Raw genomic sequence first — 19999 nt, forward strand, 5'->3', positions numbered from 1 at the left:
AAAATCATTGAGAAATCAAGGTGAGATCAAAGAAAGAATTCTAAGATCCCCCAGGGACGATGAACAGGCTCTACTGGTGCTTAGGACTCTGTTGATCAGCTGCTGATTTGCTACTTGATGTCAACATTGGTCTGTTTCATCCTGAGTAGTTTGATCATAGCAGAGTCGCTGCATCAATGATCTGAATGTGGACGGACAGATTGACCCTCCACAGCAGACGCATGTGACAGATCTCTTGATGAGACTCCTCAGTCTTCAATTTAGTCGTCGTGTGTCATGCAGTGTTGAGGAGGCCGGCTGGCTGTGGGTAAAGTGGGGCTCAGATTTTGTGGAGTTGGCTCTGGACTGAAGGGGGTCACTGATTTGTTCTCAGATGCTACAGCTCAGGTTAGCGAGGTGGTGGAGAAATGAGTGAGACCTCTGCCAGCTGGAGCCTCTTGGGTCCCGGGAGGCTTCACTCCTGGAGGTGGAAATGATGAGGAGTTTTAAAATCTGCTCCTCCCTCACGCTGACTTGTTTTCTTGGGTTCCCTCTTTTATTCATGTGTGATTTTAATCTCAGCTCTCTAAACCTGAATGGAGCCAGAACCCATTTTAAAAGAGCTGCTCTTTTTAAACTCCTGGAGATCTAGAGGATCCCTGCCATGTTTGTCCAGGAGACCCACAGCACAACAGTCAGTGAATGGGGATGCAGGCAGGCTTTTAATGGAGGTCATTTGAAGTCCAAAGTCCAGTTGGAGCAGAGGGTGGAGTTTGATTCTCCAGGAGTTTTTTGTTGTTGTTTTTTCACCAGTTTCTATTGATTTGGAGGAAATCGTTCCAGGTGTTTGAAAGAAGGTGAGAGCAACTTTGGAAAATTGAAGCGAAGTAAAATCTGGTCAACTGGACGTAAGTTTTAAACTACGGTACGTAAACTTACGTCCTGTTGACCAGATTTTACTTCGCTTCGATCTACGATGATCTGGATGAATGAGAACCTACACAGAAAACTTTGGAAAAAGTTCAAATGGTGTTTTTAAATGTCTTTGCACCAACAAATGGTGGACAGGACAGTTTTTGAAACATTTTAATGCCACTGTTCAACACTGAATCTGCTGGTTTCCTGTTTTTAGGAGCTGATGGGAGCTGCACAGAGAAGCTCTTTTAGACAGGAACCATTCAGAGCTCCATCCTGCTTGTTCCAGCAGGATCCACAGATCCACCAACACACCAGCTGTTTGATGTGTGGAGGCTTTTTACCAGGATTCCTAGACAGCACAGCTGGACTCACTCAACAGCTAACTTGTTAACACAGACAAGACAGGAGCGCTTCTATGGTTTTACTCAGTGGTTCAATATTTTTAAAAGATGTCCCATTCAGCCTGTGGGTTTTAGTGATCACTCTTCAGTCTCCTGTTCTGTTTTATTAAAATATTCATTTAAAAGCTCCTGAGAGAGAGAGGGAGAGAGAGGGAGAGAGAGGGAGAGACAGAGAGAGGATCAAACTGATCTCAAACTTGACTTCAAAATTCTCTGATTATAATAATTTGTTCTCCTTGATAGATTCATCACTACAGGGTCATAGAGGGTCCATTACTATTGCAGTATATTAAAGAATATAAGAACGAGGTTTCCATCCATGGAAATATAATATTTCATGTATTGCAGTATATTTTCAAAGATATAACACTTTAATGTGAGACTTTGTCTGTCTTTGGTTTCTAAACTCTGACTCTCCTGTTATTGGTGCTGACTGAATTCTACCACCTGACAGACTGGGAAGGCTCATATTTGTGATGGATCCATCAATACATGAAGGTCTTGTTTCAATGTTATAACATTAAAGCTCATCTTAGTAAAACAATGAAGTTACCTGAACTAAATTCTTGAAAAAAATGACTGTCACTAACTTAAATAAATCAAATCTACTTCAAAGTTCCTTCTGTTGTCATAAGTCATCCATTTTAAGTGTACTTGTAGTTCCAGAGCATTCCAAGTGGAGATGATATGAATCATTTTGTTAGATGAACTCAGTTCCTCTGCTTTGATGTTGGTGGACTGAGTGGAGTTTGCCTGAACCTGCTTGAACCTGTTTGCTCCTGCTCAATCCCTCACTCAAGCCTCACTCAGACTCAGCAGCACCGCTCCATTGAGGACTGATTCAAGTTCCTAGCAACCAAATACAGAGGAGAGCTGAACCTTCTTGCTGTGAGGCCACAGTGCTGACCACTGCACCATTGTGTCCCCTGAAAATGCTACCACGTTGTTGGGATTTTCTGTAAAAGCAAGCACACATGAACATAGCAGCTTCTTCACAGGGCTGGTGGCGCAATGGATAACGCGTCTGACTACGGATCAGAAGATTCTAGGTTCAACTCCTGGCCAGCTTGCTTTAAACTTTATACTGAGAAGATGAAGTGAGAACCACTGCTAAAAGTCACTGACATCCTCCAAGGTTTCCTCCTTGTCTGCTGTAAACATGAACACATGCATGGATCCTGCTACCTCTCACATGTTAAGCTGGCACTTGACAGTGACAGCAGGAGAACAAAAAATCCCAGAGTGTCATCAACATTTCCTGTAAACTAAATGACAGAAGCTGTTGAATTTCTGTGTCAGAACAAGGAGAAAGGAGCCCCAATGAAAGAGTGGTGTGTGTGTGAATGAGAGGACATTGTTCAGTCCACAGACCTGAGCATCGCTGCTCTGACTACCACGTTACCTCCTGGTTATCAGTGTGAAGTCAATGGTGAGGTAGTCAGTTGTTCCTTGAGTTTTATGCCAGAGGCCTGGTAGTTAAACGCTGAATTCAATAATTTTAATTCTTTACTTGAATTTTCATGCTGTTTTGCTGGAAATGTTTGACAACTTCTTGCATGTTGGTGCCCCATCAAACAAAAAAGGTGCAGTTGTACTCTTTTCACCTCTGACCCACAAACATTCCACCAGTGAACGTCCAGAAATTGAAGCATAAACAGTTCAGCAACAACGAATTCTTCAAATCATCCTCTGAACCGAGAGCCACAGGCTCCTCCCAACATATGCAACACTGCCATTGAACTCTGCTTCAGTGTAACGGTGGTCGAAGGGTCAACATTGAACCTGTTGTATGACTTGAAAATTGTATCAGAGATCTGTGAGCAGGGCTAAATATATGAAAGTGTTGTCATTAACAGGTTGTGCATTTCTGTAGGTCCAAACATATCCTGGAGTCCACCAATGCCAGTTGTGACCTTGTGGGCTCCGGCTCCAGCGCTGTCAGTGAAAAATGACTGACAATCCATTGTCTCCTGGTGAGTCCTGCTGTGTTGGTAGGATGCATCAAATCACTGTGGGAACAAGAGACACAGTGACTGAACTGTAGCCCATCCATCCATCCATCCATCCATTCATTCATCCATCCATTTTCTTCCACTTATCCTGTTAAGGGTTGTGGGGTGGGGGGACCTGTCTCCCCAGCTTTCAGCATGAAGTGGGTTCACCCTGGAGGGGTCGCCAGTCCATTGCAGGGCCAACACATAAAGACAGACAACCATTCACACTCACAGTCACACCTAGAGTCAGTTTAGAGTATCAATCAGCCTCGTCCTCATTCTCATGTCTTTCCCACTGAAAAACTTTCACACCTGAAGTGTGAAGCATCGATAAAAGTTAATTTGACAGCACAACAGAAAATCCGAGTATATCACTGACATATTCTGTAAAAGAAATGATAGAAGCTGTTGAATTTTTAGAATGAGAAAAAATGTCCCCCAATGAAAGAGTGATGATTCTTTATTTTGATTTTGTTCTTCACTCCTACACAAGAGAGGGAAAGTGTCGGCTGGCTAGGAGCAACTGCCTGCTTCAGAATGGGACGAGCCTCAGGACTTTCCAGTGAGAGCTGCAAACTTCCACCAGCGCCCACTGCCAGCACGTCTTCATGATGGAGCTGAGAAGAATACAACAACACAAGAGCACTGGAGAGGAGCACAACACTTCTTTGCTTCCTTGCCACTCTCATATCTGTCTGTACCATCTGGAGCTGGGGGGAGGAGCTTCACATGTTTTTTTTCTTGTTTTTTTTTTCCAAAAGGGAATGACATGACTTACTCTGTATATTAGTATATGAACTACTGAGAATGTTCATCCCCAGTTTTAAGTTAGAATTAAATGTTAAGTAGAAAAATCTTCCCTCTTCAATCCTGTCACTCAGTGTTGTAAACTGTTTCAAACAAATTCTACTGTTCAACAGTTCAAGTGTTTCTAATGAAGCTGAATGTGCTCTGTTCTACTTTCCTCAATTGTGTTTCTTTCATGTCTTGAGATCAAAGACAGAATTCTAGTTAATGTCAAAGCCCTGATGACATCATCAGGAATTCTCACTTTGATCTGGAGAATCATGCTTTAATCTGAATTTGATCTGACTCATGCTTTAGTTTAGGCCACCTCATTTCTCCTGATGGACTGGTGACCTGTCCAGGGTGAACCCTGCCTCTTGCCCATTGTCACCTGGGATCGCCCCCCCCCCCCCCCCGTGACCTTTAAAGGATAAGAATAGAAAGAGGATGGAGGGATGGACTTAACACTGAAATCAGCTGATCTGATCCACATTCTAATTCTTCCTTTCCCTCTTTAGGAGTCAATGAGAATAGTAGTGTATATAATAATGTGTATACAACCTTGTAGTATCTTTCCAAAGCTTTTCGTATTTCATCTTGTTTCTACTTGTAGTTTTAGTGTCTGGATCTTTTCTTTTTATATCCTGCTGTCTGCTCTTTGCTTTTGGAGCTTCCTTCAACAACTACCAAGCCTCCTGGGTACTGTAGGAAACATGGTCAGGTTCTTCTTACTTTTCAGGAACGTCCTGCTCACATTGGTCTGTCTTCATTTTGACTCATCCCACTGCCACAATGACCAGCCTTTATACACTTGGTGACTGGGGCCCTGGTTGCTGCAGGCCTCAACACCAGCCTGTGGTTGTGAGCAGGGCAGAACAGAACTGACAGTATCTCACATGCAGGACCTGGGTCAGTGCCTGGTGCCAGCTGGGGCACCGCTTTAACCTCGACGCCCTGGAAGATCTTCTCCAGGAACTCGCCTTTTTGGTTCCATCAAGGCCTGTGAGGATGGTGAAGAGTGATCCACCACCAGGCACCACAGTCAGCAGCAGCCATTTTGTTCCACTAGAATCAAGTATGATAGTGAAAGACTGGTGAGTACTTGCTAACTAACACTTCCTGTTTTTATTGCTATTCTTCCATGAATGTGCTCATGTTGGCTTGTCCCCAACCACAGTTTCAAAGCCATGATGACACCTTTCATTAACAATCAGACTTATTTTTTCTCTACTTGGACAAATAAGGTTTCAACTAACACGGCTGGCCAACGTCCTGGAGTTAATTCAGCCTGTAGAATCAGGTGCTGGTTCCTTCTTTTACTAGGTAGGAACAGGCAGCAGATCCAAGATCAGTAGGCGAAGATGTCTGCTTTGACTGGTAGGAGGAAAGAGAGCAGGAGAGCTGGTCAGAGACAAAGACAGATAATGAAGAAGGACTGCTGTGTTCTGCTACCACATGCTAGTCACAGTCAGAGATAATGAGTCTCAGCAGGTAAAGATTCATCACTGATTTCAGAAGATAATTGGACGTTCACTGGAAGATTATGAATGTTTGTGGGTCAGAGGTGAAAAGAGTACAAGTGCACCTGTTGTGTGTGATGGGGCACCAACATGCAAGAAGTTTTATACATTTTGAGCGAAAAAGCGTGAATCTTCAAGTAAAGAATTAAAATTATTTAAGTAACAATGAGGTCTCTGTAATAAAACAGAAGGGACAATGACTACCTCACCATTTCCACCCCTCTTTAACAGATTCACATTTCAAAACAACCAAGTTTATTTTATTCCCTTCTTCTAGTAGAGGATGGTTTTGATCAATCAACCTCTGGGTTCTGGGCCCAGCACGCTTCCTCTGTAAATCCATATTTTGGATTCTGGCCTTTTCTGCTTTTCATTTTGCGTTTGTATTAAAGTTCTATTGCTGAAAAAGGTTTTTTTGCCTTTTTAAACACACACACACACACTTCCAGTGACTAACCCATATTTTCATCACTTAAACCACCACTGGAGTATTGAAAGAGATTCCACATGTTGGTCAACCAGAGAAGCTTCACCTGGTGACGCTCATCCAACCATGCATGAAGGTCAAGCTGCATTATCTGCTGTGCTCATTAGCAGGGGAATTAGCTGAAATGGTCAGTATCAGTAACAGGGTGACACTTTATCACAGCAGTGGACAAACATCAGCATTCATCACACAGCAGCTCCTCTGATCAACAGAACAAGCTGAAGTATTCTGGAGAATGAGGGCATGGATCCCTCTACCTCTCACATGCTAAGCTAGCACTCTACCATTGGAGCTAATTCCCCTGCTAATGAGCACTGCAAATAATGCAGCTTGACCTTCAGATTTGAGGGAAGAAAACCTTGAAACATTCATTCAACTTCTTCCTGTTCAGGGTCTCGGGGGGCTGGAGCCTATCCCAGTGTCTACGGGCAAGAGGCAGCGTTCACCCTGGACCAGTCACCAGTCCATCACAGGGCCAACATACAGGGACAAACAACCATTCACACTCACATTCATACCTACAGTCAATTTAGAGAATCCAATCAGCCTTTTCCCCAAATTGCATGTCTTTAGACTGTGGGAGGAAGCCGGAGTACCAGAGAGAACCCACACAGGCACGGGGAGAACTTGCAGACTCTACACAAGAGGATACTGCGCCCGAGCCGGTACTCGAACCCAGAACTTTCTTGCTGTGAGGCCACAGTGCTAACCACTGCACCACCCTGCAGCCCCCTTGAAACATGATGATGTTATTATTTATGTCTTTAATGCACCCAAACCTTTATTTTTCAGGGGTTTTGAGTGGTTCTGGGTCATGAATCAAAATTTGAATTGGACAAAAATTTCATGCAGGGTCACTGGGGCCACACGTTTCATGTTCTCAACAGATTGAAACTGTAGAGTGTGTGACATGTGGTGTGTTTGTCAAGTTCATCAAGGACAGTAAACATGAGAAGGTCTAGATTCACCTCCATCTTTGGAGGTTGTTGAATTTCCTCCTGAGGACCGTCAGGCTGTTTCCTTACTTTGCTGTGACACAACAGCAGACAGCAACAAGGACTGCTGTAGTGCACTTGGTAAAATCACCATCTGTAGACTGGACCAATATGCTGATGTGATCCTTTGATTAGTTTCATTTCAGTCAGAGATCAAAGACTGAAGCAGGAGCTCAATGCTCAGAATTCAGAGATCAAAGACTCCTGGAGCGTTGCCCTCTCTTGTCTTTGGGCCTGGATGTTAATGAATGTTTTACACATTTCTTTTTAAGAAAAAACTTGCATGACATTTCAAGGAGTTTTTCCTGCCAATACAGGACAACACCCACTCACAAACCAGTGCTGGACAAGTTCCTTCAAAGCTGTAATGCCTTATTTCTTACTTGTTACTGTCATTTTAAAATAATTGGTTCCATTACGATTGTGTCTGCCAGCGCTTGGTGACTGTACAGGAGGTCTGGGGACCGAAGGGCCACAACAACTCTCCATTTAGTACAGAGGTCCCCAAGTATGGACCAGTTAGGATAAATGTGATCGTGGAGAAGTCTGTTTGTTCTTCAACTGGTCCAACTTGATGGTGAGATCTGTGACGCCATCTTGTGATAGTGGATTCATTCATCTGCTATTTCAACACATTCAAGTTCATTATCCCTACATGTCAAAATACATTTGGTGTGGAGTTTTACTTTCTGGCCTCAATCATAATGTGTGCATTTATTCTTCATGAACATTTCTCAGCTTTGTAAGTTTATGATATTTTGTCTTCCTCTGTTTTCTATTCCATTGTTGTTGATGATTCTATTGCAGGTTTGAGTTCCCTGTTGACTGAAGCAGAAACAGGAACAAAAAGCTGGAGGTGGTCAGAGCTCCAAGTTGGGACGCTGATATTAAAGTAGGAGATGAACACATCCAGGTTAGCCATCACTCTCAGAACCTGCTACTTTACCTCTTCAGAATGTAGCAGCATAGCATAGCTTCATCTCACCGGTTAGTGGCCCACTTTGATGTCTGGGATATGAGGTTAAAGGTTCTTTACAGCTCTGAATGAAGGGTTTATAAAATGTTAACAATTCCATGAATAACACAAGCATTCAGTAATCCTTGATAAAAGGAGACTCACCATCAAGTTGGACAAGTTGAAGAACAAAAGGACTTCTACACTATCACATTTATCCTCACTGGTCCATACTTGGGGACCTCTGTACTCAATGGAGAGTTGAGGAAATGGGCTTGTTGTGGCCCTGCGGTCCCCAGACCTCCTGTACAGTCACCAAGCGCTGGCAGACACAATCGTAATGGAACCAATTATTTTAAAATGACAGTAACAAGTACGAAATAAGGCATTACAGCTTTGAAGGAACTTGTCCAGCACTGGTTTGTGAGTGGGTGTTGTCCTGTATTGGCAGGAAAAACTCCTTGAAATGTTTTTTTCTTCAAAAGAAATGTGTTCTTCTCATGTTGAGCTGTGGACATCAGCTGACTGCTTTTCTTGCCACTGCCTTGCTGGCAGGAAAAGCCTGAGCAGAAATGAAGAGTGAGTTCAAGGCAGTAGATTTCACTCCATAGTTTAGGCCTTCATCCAGCAAGGAACCATAAATGATGATGTCAGCACTCCTCCAGCACTGCGATGCAGCTTAGAGAGGTCGGAGAACCACATGACTTCTCTCACTGGTTATTGATGTTTATCTGTGTCTATATATAATTTATGTCATGTATATATTTGTATATTAATGTTATTCATGTTACATAAAACATGTTAAACACGGAACGGCGTGGACACAACAAATGAGCTGGTTCAGAGACACGAGGCAAAAAAAGCTGGATGAACTTTTCTTCATTCCAAAAATGACTTCACCCTTGAACACTGACGTCAGGTCATTTTATAGGGTCCTCCATTTTTTCATTTATGTGACGTTGCATATTAGGAAATAATTAATTATAAAAAAAATAATATATTTTGATGAAAACTATATTTGATCAGGAAAACTACATTGGGTCAAATAAATCCATCGTTAGTGACAGTGTTACTAATTTTAACTTTAGTGCTCTGGTGCTGATTGCCTCATTAAGATCTTCATGAAGAAATAAACTGAGATTTGTAAAAATGTTTTTTTTTTTTTTTTTTTACACAGTTGGCAGTTTGAGCATTGAATCTTTCTTTGTGTTGAGAACAAAGCCTCAAAGCCTTCATGTTTCAGTTTGCTTCACAGCTAACAGACAAACACCTCTTAGCCTGGTTCTGGTAGTCCAGGTTTAAACACCAACACAAGGATTTTATGCTGATTTCTTCACATGCAGCTGAAATCTAGACTTCGAGTGTTCATGTGAGGTTACAGCTTCACGCCTATTTAGTTTTCAACAAATATTAAGTCACTTTTATGCATTGAGCTCACTAACGAACTTTAGTCTCAGTAGCTGAATCTGTTAGGGGGAAGGCAGTGTGGTCCTGTGTGAACAGGAGCCTCCTACAAAATGCAATGGAGAGAAGAAGAAATCCTGAGGAGTCGCTATGAGATTGAAGTGTTAAAGACGTGGCTCCTTATGTGGTGATAGGATTTGAGTTATTGACTCTATTTTTAGTTTATTTCAATGTTATTGCAAACATCAGCTGCTCACTTATCAGCTAGCAAGTAAACCACGGTATTGTTCACTGTGCTAGCTGAAGTAGACCGAGCGGTCAGTTGAGTCTTTATTTCCATGTGTGCTCATGGTAGCAGGGGTTTAGATTTCTAAATGTAACCCTTTTACCACCGGCTCCAATATTAAAACCCACCTTAGGCTTACAGGGAACACTTTTACCATACAAGATATTTGAAATGAGTTAAAGTCCCATCTCGAATAATTAATATCAATCTAAGGCAATGTATGATTCTCACTCTTAAATATTCAAATGGAGGCTATGGGGAGAACACTTGACCTTTAAACTCTGCTGTAAAGCTTCAGTAACACACAAATTCAATGAAAACACAAGATTTCAGTTTAGAAAATGTATTAAAGGCTTGCAGAAAAACACATTCAAACCTTGAATAAACAAGACTATAGAAAAAAAAAAACCCGGGGTATATTGTTTGTCTCTTTCAACTGTCTAATTTTATTTCGAGTGCACTCATGTTTACTTTCGTTGGCCCGCTTTAGTTGGAGCTCATGATGGAAACCTTTACCAGATCCCCCCGTGTGTCGGTGAAGTCAACAATACCGGACCGCAGCCGATGAATCCCTCGCTCGTTATGGCAGCAACCGTCCCGCTCGCAGCAGCCCGCAGCAACAGACCTCCGTGACTCGGCAGCAGCGGCACATCCTCCGGCTCCGTCGGCAGCAGTGACGCGTCCTCCGTTAACGACTCTCTCCCGAGGCGACTATCCGAAGCTCCTGTCCCGTCCGTGCAGCGGCGTCTCCCTTCAGCGTGGACAGCGTTAGCCTAGCTCCCGCTAGCTTCTGTAACTGGACTTGCCTGGTGCTCAAAACACAATCTGTGGCGGAGAATCCGACTCACGCACTCCGATCACGTCGGTCAATTACAGTTCACAGTCCGTTACCGATAAAAACTCCTCTCCGACAACACACAGTCTCGAAACTCCGATAACGTTACGCCATTCACACTATGCTCCTTCCTCGCGCGCTTCTCCCGGAAGTGTAAACACTAAAGGTCATGAACTCACGCACGTAACCTAACTTAATAGAATTACTTTAACATTTTTTAAAGACATTCACACCCCGTGAAATGATGTTTTTTTGAAAGTTACTAATTTTAAACACAAATTTTATACATTTTAATATCTTCTTCATAATACGTATTTATGTAAATTTTAGCTTAACCATGAACTGGCATTTTATTCTCTACTTATTCCTATGAAAATCATGAAATAAGTACCACTGATTTCTCAGAGTATTACATCAACCTAGGATTAAATTAAAGCTGCAGTCAGCGTTGTTTGGGCCTGAGCCTCCTCCCGCCCACCGCAGCCGAGTAGCAGGGGTCGTCCTGAATCCAGTGATGAATTTTATGAAAGCGGTGGGACTTGTAAATTTACAGCAATTGCTTGCAGTGTACTACAAGATTTCAACAGTATCACCCTGTTTATAAAAATACAGTACTTTGCCGTTAATTCTAATAGGAATCTGTTAAATTACACCCCATGACTGTTTAACAGAACTATGCTGTAATGCTAAAATACAGTACTTCACTGTAAATAAATCAACAGTATCATGCAGTATCTTTGCCTTATGGACGCAAGGAGAATCTCCTGATCTGCTCGTGAGGCCAAAGCCTTGGTTATCATCCATCTCAATCACAGTCATTTGGTGAGTAGCGATTGCATTTATTGTAGACACTGGCGCAAAGTCTGTAGGCCAGTGGAGGCTAAGTGAAGTTTCCAGTTTGTGTGGCGACACACGAGTGGGGGGTGCACTTATTAAAATATAATAGTGACCAAAGCCGGACAACGCCACCTTGGGAATTTCGCCCAAGGAAATAGTTAACGTACCGACCAAAAAGGCACTCACAGGTTCATTTACTAATTGGCAGGAGACGTGGTTCCATGTCAAAAATATTTTATTGTAAACAGGCCAGCAGATTAAAAAGAGAACAAGAATAAATCTAAACAAGTCTGGAGCTTACCAGTGGGGGGAGGGATCCCAAGGCAGAAGACACCCTGATCAATTGGGACATCACATTTAAAAACACACATGATTAAAGCAAAACAGGGGTGCACAGCACAAGAGGAAAAGCGACGCCAGGATCGTGAGCTCCCAGTACCTGAAACGAAATGACAAGAATTATAATTTAACACCAAAACTAAAAAAACAAACAAAAACCAGAACCAAACTCAAACCACAATTTAAAAATTAATTCGAGAAACAAGATTTAATTATTAAACACAAATTAGCAAGGAAAAATAATACAACCCAAAATAACCAGAAACGAGTTCATTTCTCCATTGCTAGACCAGGGAGCTAACGGATAGCCGTTCAGCAGCTTGCTGCACCCTGAAGCCCAAGCGGAGGAATGGGAAACAATGCAGATCCAAACCTTCAGAGCACCATGAAGTACAGTTCAGTGGCACCACACGGTGGACATCAGGATCTGGCAGACCCTGGTTAAACAAGGTGAATTACTGAAACAACCTCCAGTTCAACACACAGCGGATTCCAATTCGTTAACACAGAAGCAGAGCACTCCAGTGAACACAGTAAACAGTGAACAAACAAACAAGCAAAACATGTGTAGATGGCCAGTAGGTCGCAGAACAGGCTAGTAGCAGAGCAGGCTAATAGAGCAGGAGCCTGTAACAAAGCAGGGTAGTCTGTAGCCAACAGCAGCCAGAGCAAAGCAGGGTAGTCTGTAGCCAAACAGCAGCCAGAGCAAAGCAGGGTAGTCTGTAGCCAAACAGCAGCCAGAGCAAAGCAGGGTAGTCTGTAGCCAAACAGCAGCCAGAGCAAAGCAGGGTAGTCTGTAGCCAAACAGCAGCCAGAGCAAAGCAGGGTAGTCTGTAGCCAAACAGCAGCCAGAGCAAAGCAGGGTAGTCTGTAGCCAAACAGCAGCCAGAGCAAAGCAGGGTAGTCTGTAGCCAAACAGCAGCCAGAGCAAAGCAGGGTAGTCTGTAGCAAAACAGCAGCCAGAGCAAAGCAGGGTAGTCTGTAGCAAAACAGCAGCCAGAGCAAAGCAGGGTAGTCTGTAGCAAAACAGCAGCCAGAGCAAAGCAGGGTAGTTTGTAGCAAAACAGCAGCCAGAGCAAAGCAGGAGCATCTAGCAAAGCAGGATAGTCTGGCAAGATAGCGCCCGGTAGCAAAGCAGCAGCTAGTTCTTCCTCAGTGTCACGGCTCACCAGCTGTGCCAATCAGGTGTAGATCGCACGCATGCAGAGCAAAGGGTTTCACAGCTAGTATGCTGTGGCAAACAGCCTCTGCACGTCAGATCGGCGGGGGGGGGGGGGGTGTTTGCCCACTAGCGGCGATTAAGGGACCGTGTCCCAAAAGCCGGACGCCTACAATTAAACACGTGAATATGAAACACGTGCATGATCAGCATGCAACACGAGCTACAGGGAGCTACTGCTACATACCAGCACAGACGGTGGCGAGAAGGCAGACGTGAGGCGATCAGAGGCGGAAGCGAGGTGACCAGGAAGTGGGAGGACCCCGGACCCCAAGAGCAAGAGATTGACCAGGTAGATGCTGCCCCTATTTATAGAGCAGCGCCTCACACTGGTTGGCTAATGATGGTACAAGCCAAGTCAGGCATCACCAACCAGTCTCACTGCTAGGATGGGACCTCTCATCCTGCCACATTTGCATTGATAATTACACTCGGTGCACATCATGCTAGCCAGATTTAGCAGCTAGCCAAAATGTTGAAAATGCTTGCAAATTAATCCAAAAAACACAGAGAGTTGACTTTACTTTTTACATCTCGAGCCTCCACAAATTAATGTGTGCGACATCTGTATTTTGCCTGTGAATTCATGAAGCTTTCTGATAGTCTGAACCATTTTACAGTACACACAATATACGTGTCACACAACAGTTAAGTCGGTTCATATTAAGATGAGTGCACACTGACTGTGTTTACATGCAATTACGTTCCTCCATCTTGTGCTAGGCTACTGCTCTGGCATGAGTCTGTCTGATGGCATGATTACAGTGTAGTTAAGGCCATAGAGCAGAAGCTGTGGTTGTATTTGTTTAAAAAAGAGTGGTTTTAGCATCGTTCAAGTGCCTGCTCATTTGTGTTGATTTTTCTTTGTCTCTGATATTGCCTACAGATGCAGGAGCCTATTTTCCAGCTGCCCTGATCCTAGTAAGTACTTGCCTGTCCATCACATTTCACAGTTAATCAGTTATTTTTTCAGACCTCAAACATTGAAATAGACAACTATGTTATCTAGTCAAAGAAGCTGTTTTTTTCTTTTTCTTCTTCTTCTCTTCTCTTTTCTCCCTGTTTTCTTGAATCTCCAACACTACATCTACATGTATATATTTGATGGCTTATAATGTCTCATTCATCTGAGTGAGTTCCAACACTCCTTTTTAGGCGCTTCATTGGAATAAATCCTGAGAGTGTCTGCATGTTTTCCCTGTGCTGGTTCTCTCCAGGTACTCCAGCTTCCTTCCACAGTCCAAAGACATGCAAATGGAAATGCAACTCTAAATTGACCGTAGGTATGGCTGTGAGTGTGAATGGTTGTCTGTCAATATTTGTTGGCTGCGGTGGACTGCGATGGACTGCTTACCTGTCCAAGGTAATGTCCCTTCTGGGATAGGCTCCAGCCCCACCCTGTGACCCTTAACAGGATAAGTGGAAAAATGGATGGATGGATGGATGGATGGATGGATGGATGGATGGGTGGGTGATCACTCACAGGACTGTGAGTCTCTCACTCTGACCACTTCATGCTATGGGACTTACACTGACATAACCTGATTAGCTCAGTCAGTCGAGCATGAGACGCTTAGTCTCAGGGTTGTTGGTTCAAGCCCCATGTTGGGTGTTGATCTTAAACACCACTGCTTGTCCTCTCAGTTTTGAAAGCTTTGTTTGTAAATTGTCAGAAAAATCAGTGAATAAACAATACAAACTTAGGCTTTGTCAGAAATTCCATGCTTCCAAACTAACCAATATGAAAAAAACAAAAGGTGAGACTTTTTCATGCATTCGAAAAATTTGTATGCGCTTCATTGTATCCGCTTTCTATACTTCCATGCATCCCAGCTTATTTCTGTTAAGGGTTGCAGGGGGAGGCTGGAGCCTTTCCCAGTGGCTTTCAGGTGAGAGGCAGGTTTCACCCTGGACAGGTAGCCAGTCCATTGCAGACAGAATACCCACGCAGGCACGGGGAGAACATGCACACACCACACAGAAAGAACCTGTGCTCGAGCCAGAACTTGAACTTGCTTTGAGGCGACACTGTTAACCACGGTACCACCGTGCCACCCATTGACTGTAACACATTGTAAACAATATACACTCTTGTCATCATACAACATGTAGCCGTGTACAAAAATCAAATAAATTACATCGCATAAAAAGCATAAAAAGATGTGTTAAAAAGTTCAAAAATAAATAGAGTTCATGATTGTTAAAATTGGTTATAATGTGAGCAGGTTAAAAGCATAAATATAATATGTAACATTCAAAAAGTAAAACTATTTACAGTTAAAAAATAAATTCATATAAAGGTCTTTAAGTTCTCTGAGTCTGTAAAAGATCAGTGATCTGAGAATAAGGAGAGGGGAAGAAGCGGTGTTTATATGTAACCTCAATTGTTACCTGTCAATCATTTCATTCCTGTCTTATCTTTGGGTGTATTAAGACCGCAAAAGCCAATGAGAGGAAAGTTACTGTGTAAGGGGTGGGACTAGTGGCGCAGGTTTGTGAGGTGAGTAGTTAGCGCGCATGGGGAGAGAAACAGAGGCAATGATCAGAGAGCTAAGAGGGGAGGCATCATTTGTGTGGAGAGCATTTAAGTTTATTTTGGAGGTCGACGACTGGTGGTCCTGATGTAAACTTCTGTGTGACCTTCGAGAGGTGAATATTTATGCCTGTATTTGCGCTTTATCTAACTGTTATAGTGAAAAGAGACTGGATGTGTACATGGTTAGCGACGTGCTAGCTAGGGATAGCATTCCGTGCTAATGTGCCTGCAGATCGTAGCTTGAGCGTTGTAATATTTTTGGAGCGAAAGTAAAGGTAATGCGAATTCGACACGAGATAATGTTTGATAATTGTGGCTAAATTAAGATAATATGCTTGAAGGAGACGGACATTGGAGAGAGAGAGACGGGTTTCCATCCGATGGCTCTTCTGTTCTGCTGTGCCCTGTCCTGCTGTGTTTTCTTCTTCGTGACTTTCGCTGTCCAGCCATTGCGTGTGAGTGTTTGGATTGTGACTTCCACCGCCATTGCCATTACCATTCAGACTCTCATCCTCCATTCCCGTTCTCCCCCTTCTAATAAAACCCTGGATTTGTGAGGACTAACATACACATGCACTTGCTTTTATTGTGTGCTCAGCTGCGAGTGAAGCGGCCATTACAGTTGTGAAGCCCCGACCGCACACGAGCTTCAATAAACAGGCCTGAAACAGGTAAAAATTAAATTTAAGGTGTTTCATATGAATGTGTGTGTGCCCACAGGTAAGATATTGAGTTTTAGTTGTTGTAAATTAAAGGATACCGTTTTAGAAGGTAACTTAAGGATTCTGAAAGGGATTAAATATGATGTATATTTAAAAAAAAACAAAAAGGTTATCTTTTGTAGAGGAAACTTTTTTTCCTTACAATTGAGGTGTTAAGGATGACTTGAGGGTATTTTATGTTAAACTATCTAACTAAAAAAGATTTTTATTTTCAGTGAAACGAAAGTTCAGAACCAAGAAAGACACTGTTTGTTTTGTTTTGAAAATCCTCTTACTCATTGTTAATAATTTAGTTCATTGTATTTTTATAATACTAGAATATATTCAATTTTTATTTCATCCATCTCTGTGAACAAGTACCTGTGAAGGATTAATTTGCAATTCTTTTAACTTCAGCTTGAGGAAAGGGCAGCTTTGAGTCTTTGGGGACCAGCATGAGCGAGCTTCCCTCACACACCTTTTCTTGAAGCGCCTTTCTGCAGCTTTGAAATTGAATGTCATGCAGTGTATAATTTGAAGAAGACAGATGGCAGATGCAGTACTTTTCTCTAGATGAAATCAACATTCTTTTCGTTGTATTGACAGGACACCTATTTGGCGTGTGAAAAGACCGTGAGGCTGTTGCACATCACTTTTTTCTGAGGTTGTAAAGTGAGTGAAATGGATATAGAGCCCATGTGTGTCAGAGTCAAGGGCTTACGGCCATACCACTCTGAACACGCCGGATCTCGTCGGATCTCGGAAGCTAAGCAGGGTCGGGCCTGGTTAGTACTTTGATGGGAGACCGCCTTGGAATACCAGGTGCAGTAAGCTTTTTTGTTTCATTTTGAGGAAAGGGCAGCTTTGAGTCTTTGGGGACCAGCATGAGCGAGCTTCCCTCACACACCTTTTCTTGAAGCGTTTTTCCGCAGGTTTGAAATTGAATGTCATGCAGCGTGTAATTTGAAGTAGACAGATGGCAGATGCAGTACTTTTCTCTAGATGACATCAACATTCTTTTCTCTGTATTGACAGGACACCCATTTGGTGCTTGAAAAGACCTTGAGGCTTTTGCGCATCACTTTTTTTCTGAGGTTGTAAAGTGAGTGAAATGGATACAGAGCCCATGTGTGTCAGAGTCAAGGGCTTACGGCCATACCACTCTGAACACGCCCGCTCTCGTCTGATCTCGGAAGCTAAGCAGGGTTGTGCCTGGTTAGTACTTGGATGGGAGACCGCCTGGGAATACCAGGTGCTGTAAGCTTTTTTGTTTCATTGTGAGGAAAGGGCAGCTTTGAGTCTTTGGGGACCAGCATGAGCGAGCTTCCCTCACACACCTTTTTTTGAAGCGCCCTCCGCAGCTTTGAAATTGAATGTCATGCAGCGTGTAATTTGAAGTAGACAGATGGCAGATGCAGTACTTTTCTCTCGATGACATCAACATTCTTTTCTTTGTATTGACAGGACACCTATTTGGCATGTGAAAAGACCCTGAGCCTTTTGCGCATCACTTTTTTTCTGAGGTTGTAAAGTGAGTGAAATGGATATAGAGCCCATGTGTGTAAGAGTCAAGGGCTTACGGCCATACCCCTCTGAACACGCCCAATCTCGTCTGATCTCGGAAGCTAAACAGGGTCGGACCTGGTTAGTACTTGGATCAGAGTCCGCCTGGGAAAACCAGGTGCTTTCAGCTTTTTTGTTTCTTTGTGAGGAAAGGGCAGCTTTGTATCTTTGGGGACCAGCATGAACGAGCTTCCCTCACACACCTTTTCTTGAAGCGCCTTTCTGCAGCTTTGAAATGGAATGTCATGCAGCGTGTAATTTGAAGTAGACAGATGGCAGATGCAGTACTTTTCTCTCGATGACATCAACATTCTTTTCTTTGTATTGACAGGACACCTCTTTGGCGTGTGAAAAGACCCTGAGCCTTTTGCGCATCACTTTTTTTCTGAGGTTGTAAAGTGAGTGAAATGGATATAGAGCCCATGTGTGTCAGAGTCCAGGGCTTACGGCCATACCACTCTGAACACGCCCGATCTCATCTGATCTCGGAAGCTAAGCAGGGTCGGGCCTGGTTAGTACTTGAATGGGAGACCGCCTGGGAATACCAGGTGCTGTAAGCTTTTTTGTTTCTTTGTGAGGAAAGGGCAGCTTTGAGTCTTTGGGGACCAGCATTAGCGAGCTTCCTTCACACACCTTTTCTTGAAGCGCCTTTCTGCAGCTTTGAAATCGAATGTCATGCAGCGTGTAATTTGAAGTAGACAGATGGCAGATGCAGTACTTTTCTCTAGATGACATCAACATTCATTTCTTTGTATTGACAGCACACCTATTTGGCGTGTGAAATGACAGTGAGGCTGTTGCACGTCACTTTTTTTCTGAGGTTGTAAAGTGAGTGAAATGGATAAAGAGCCCATGTGTGTAAGATTCAAGGGCTTACGGCCATACCACTCTGAACACGCCCGATCTCGTCTGATCTCGGAAGCTAAGCAGAGTTGGGCCTGATTAGTACTTGGATGGGAGACCGCCTGGGAATACCAGGTGCTGTAAGCTTTTTTGTTTCTTTGTGAGGAAAGGGCAGCTTTGAGTCTTTGGGGACCAGCATGAGCGAGCTTCCCTCACACACCTTTTCTTGAAGCGCCCTCCGCAGCTTTGGAATGGAATGTCATGCAGTGGTTAATTTGAAGTAGACAGATGGCAGATGCAGTACTTTTCTCTCGATGACATCAACATTCTTTTCTTTTATTGACAGGACACCTATTTGGCGTGTGAAAAGACCGTGAGGCAATTGCACGTCACTTTTTTTCTGAGGTTGTAAAGTGAGTGAAATGGATATAGAGCCCATGTGTGTAAGAGTCAAGGGCTTACGGCCATACCACTCTGAACACGCCCGATCTCGTCTGATCTCGGAAGCTAAGCAGGGTCGGGCCTGGTTAGTACTTGGATGGGAGACTTCCTGGGAATACCAGGTGCTGTAAGCTTTTTTGTTTCTTTGTGAGGAAAGGGCAGCTTTGAGTCTTTGGGGACCAGCATGAGCTAGCTTCCCTCACACACCTTTTCTTGAAGCGCCTTTCTGCAGCTTTGAAATTGAATGTCATGCAGCGTGTAATTTGAAGTAGACAGATGGCAGATGCAGTGCACTGGGCTTCTCTCGACTCTTCTCTCTCCTCCTATATGTGTCTTACATTAATTATACTCATAAGTATTACTAACTTGTCTCCTTTTCTGGAGCCTTTTAGGCTCCTCTCATTCCAGATCTGGGTGCTGCTGGAGGAGGCTGCAGAGCTGAAGAGGCTCAAGCTGCCACCCGTAGCTCCACCTACTTACATCACCGTCTGTCCATCAGTCTCTCTCTCTCTTTATCTCTGTCCCTCTCTTTCCTTCTACATATCCGTCTTCCTCCATTATCTGTTTTGTTCTTGTTCTCTTTCCCCCCAACCGGTCAAAGCAGACGGCCGTCCCCATTGATCCTGGAACTGCTCGATGTTCCTGCCTGTTAAAAGGAAGGTTTTTGTCGCCGCTGTTGCAGGATGTGCTTGCTGATGGAGAATTGTTGGGTGTAGATTCATTGAAGGAGTTTGGTACTGGACCTGCTCTACCTGTAAAGTGTCATGAGATAAGTTTTGTTGTGATTTGGTGCAATATAAATAAAATTACCTTGACCAGTGTCATTTGTGGTCTTTCGTTAATTGCATGCCACATGAAATTATTATTAGTCACTTATCTCACATTTGACCTGCAGCTACAGTCTCACAGTGGCAAGATGAGAACACTTCTACTTCTGATGATGACAGTTTGTTCAACAAT

At 43.4% G+C, this 19999-nt stretch overlaps 5 non-coding genes and 2 pseudogenes across 5 annotated transcripts; all 7 read left to right on the top strand.

Moving 5' to 3' along the window:
* Positions 1 to 2295: 2295 nt before the first annotated feature.
* Positions 2296 to 2368, top strand: trnar-acg (transfer RNA arginine (anticodon ACG)). Its single transcript has one exon. It is a non-coding gene; the product is annotated as a tRNA-Arg (tRNA).
* Positions 2369 to 16907: 14539 nt separating this feature from the next.
* On the top strand, positions 16908 to 17026 carry LOC147264659 (5S ribosomal RNA; annotated as a pseudogene).
* A 311-nt stretch (positions 17027 to 17337) lies between these two features.
* Positions 17338 to 17456, top strand: LOC147264660 (5S ribosomal RNA). Its single transcript, XR_015114605.1, has one exon. It is a non-coding gene; the product is annotated as a 5S ribosomal RNA (ribosomal RNA).
* A 310-nt stretch (positions 17457 to 17766) lies between these two features.
* Positions 17767 to 17885, top strand: LOC147264661 (5S ribosomal RNA; annotated as a pseudogene).
* Positions 17886 to 18196: 311 nt separating this feature from the next.
* LOC147264662 (5S ribosomal RNA) lies at positions 18197 to 18315 on the top strand. The gene has a single exon (XR_015114939.1). It is a non-coding gene; the product is annotated as a 5S ribosomal RNA (ribosomal RNA).
* A 311-nt stretch (positions 18316 to 18626) lies between these two features.
* LOC147264663 (5S ribosomal RNA) lies at positions 18627 to 18745 on the top strand. Its single transcript, XR_015113116.1, has one exon. It is a non-coding gene; the product is annotated as a 5S ribosomal RNA (ribosomal RNA).
* Positions 18746 to 19054: 309 nt separating this feature from the next.
* Positions 19055 to 19173, top strand: LOC147264664 (5S ribosomal RNA). The gene has a single exon (XR_015112761.1). It is a non-coding gene; the product is annotated as a 5S ribosomal RNA (ribosomal RNA).
* Positions 19174 to 19999: the final 826 nt, after the last annotated feature.

Source organism: Aulostomus chinensis, chromosome 4, assembly GCF_037954235.1.
Source record: "Aulostomus chinensis isolate RoL2024-O1b breed Wild chromosome 4, RoL_Achi_v1.0, whole genome shotgun sequence".
Classification (NCBI taxonomy): Eukaryota; Metazoa; Chordata; class Actinopteri; order Syngnathiformes; family Aulostomidae; genus Aulostomus; species Aulostomus chinensis.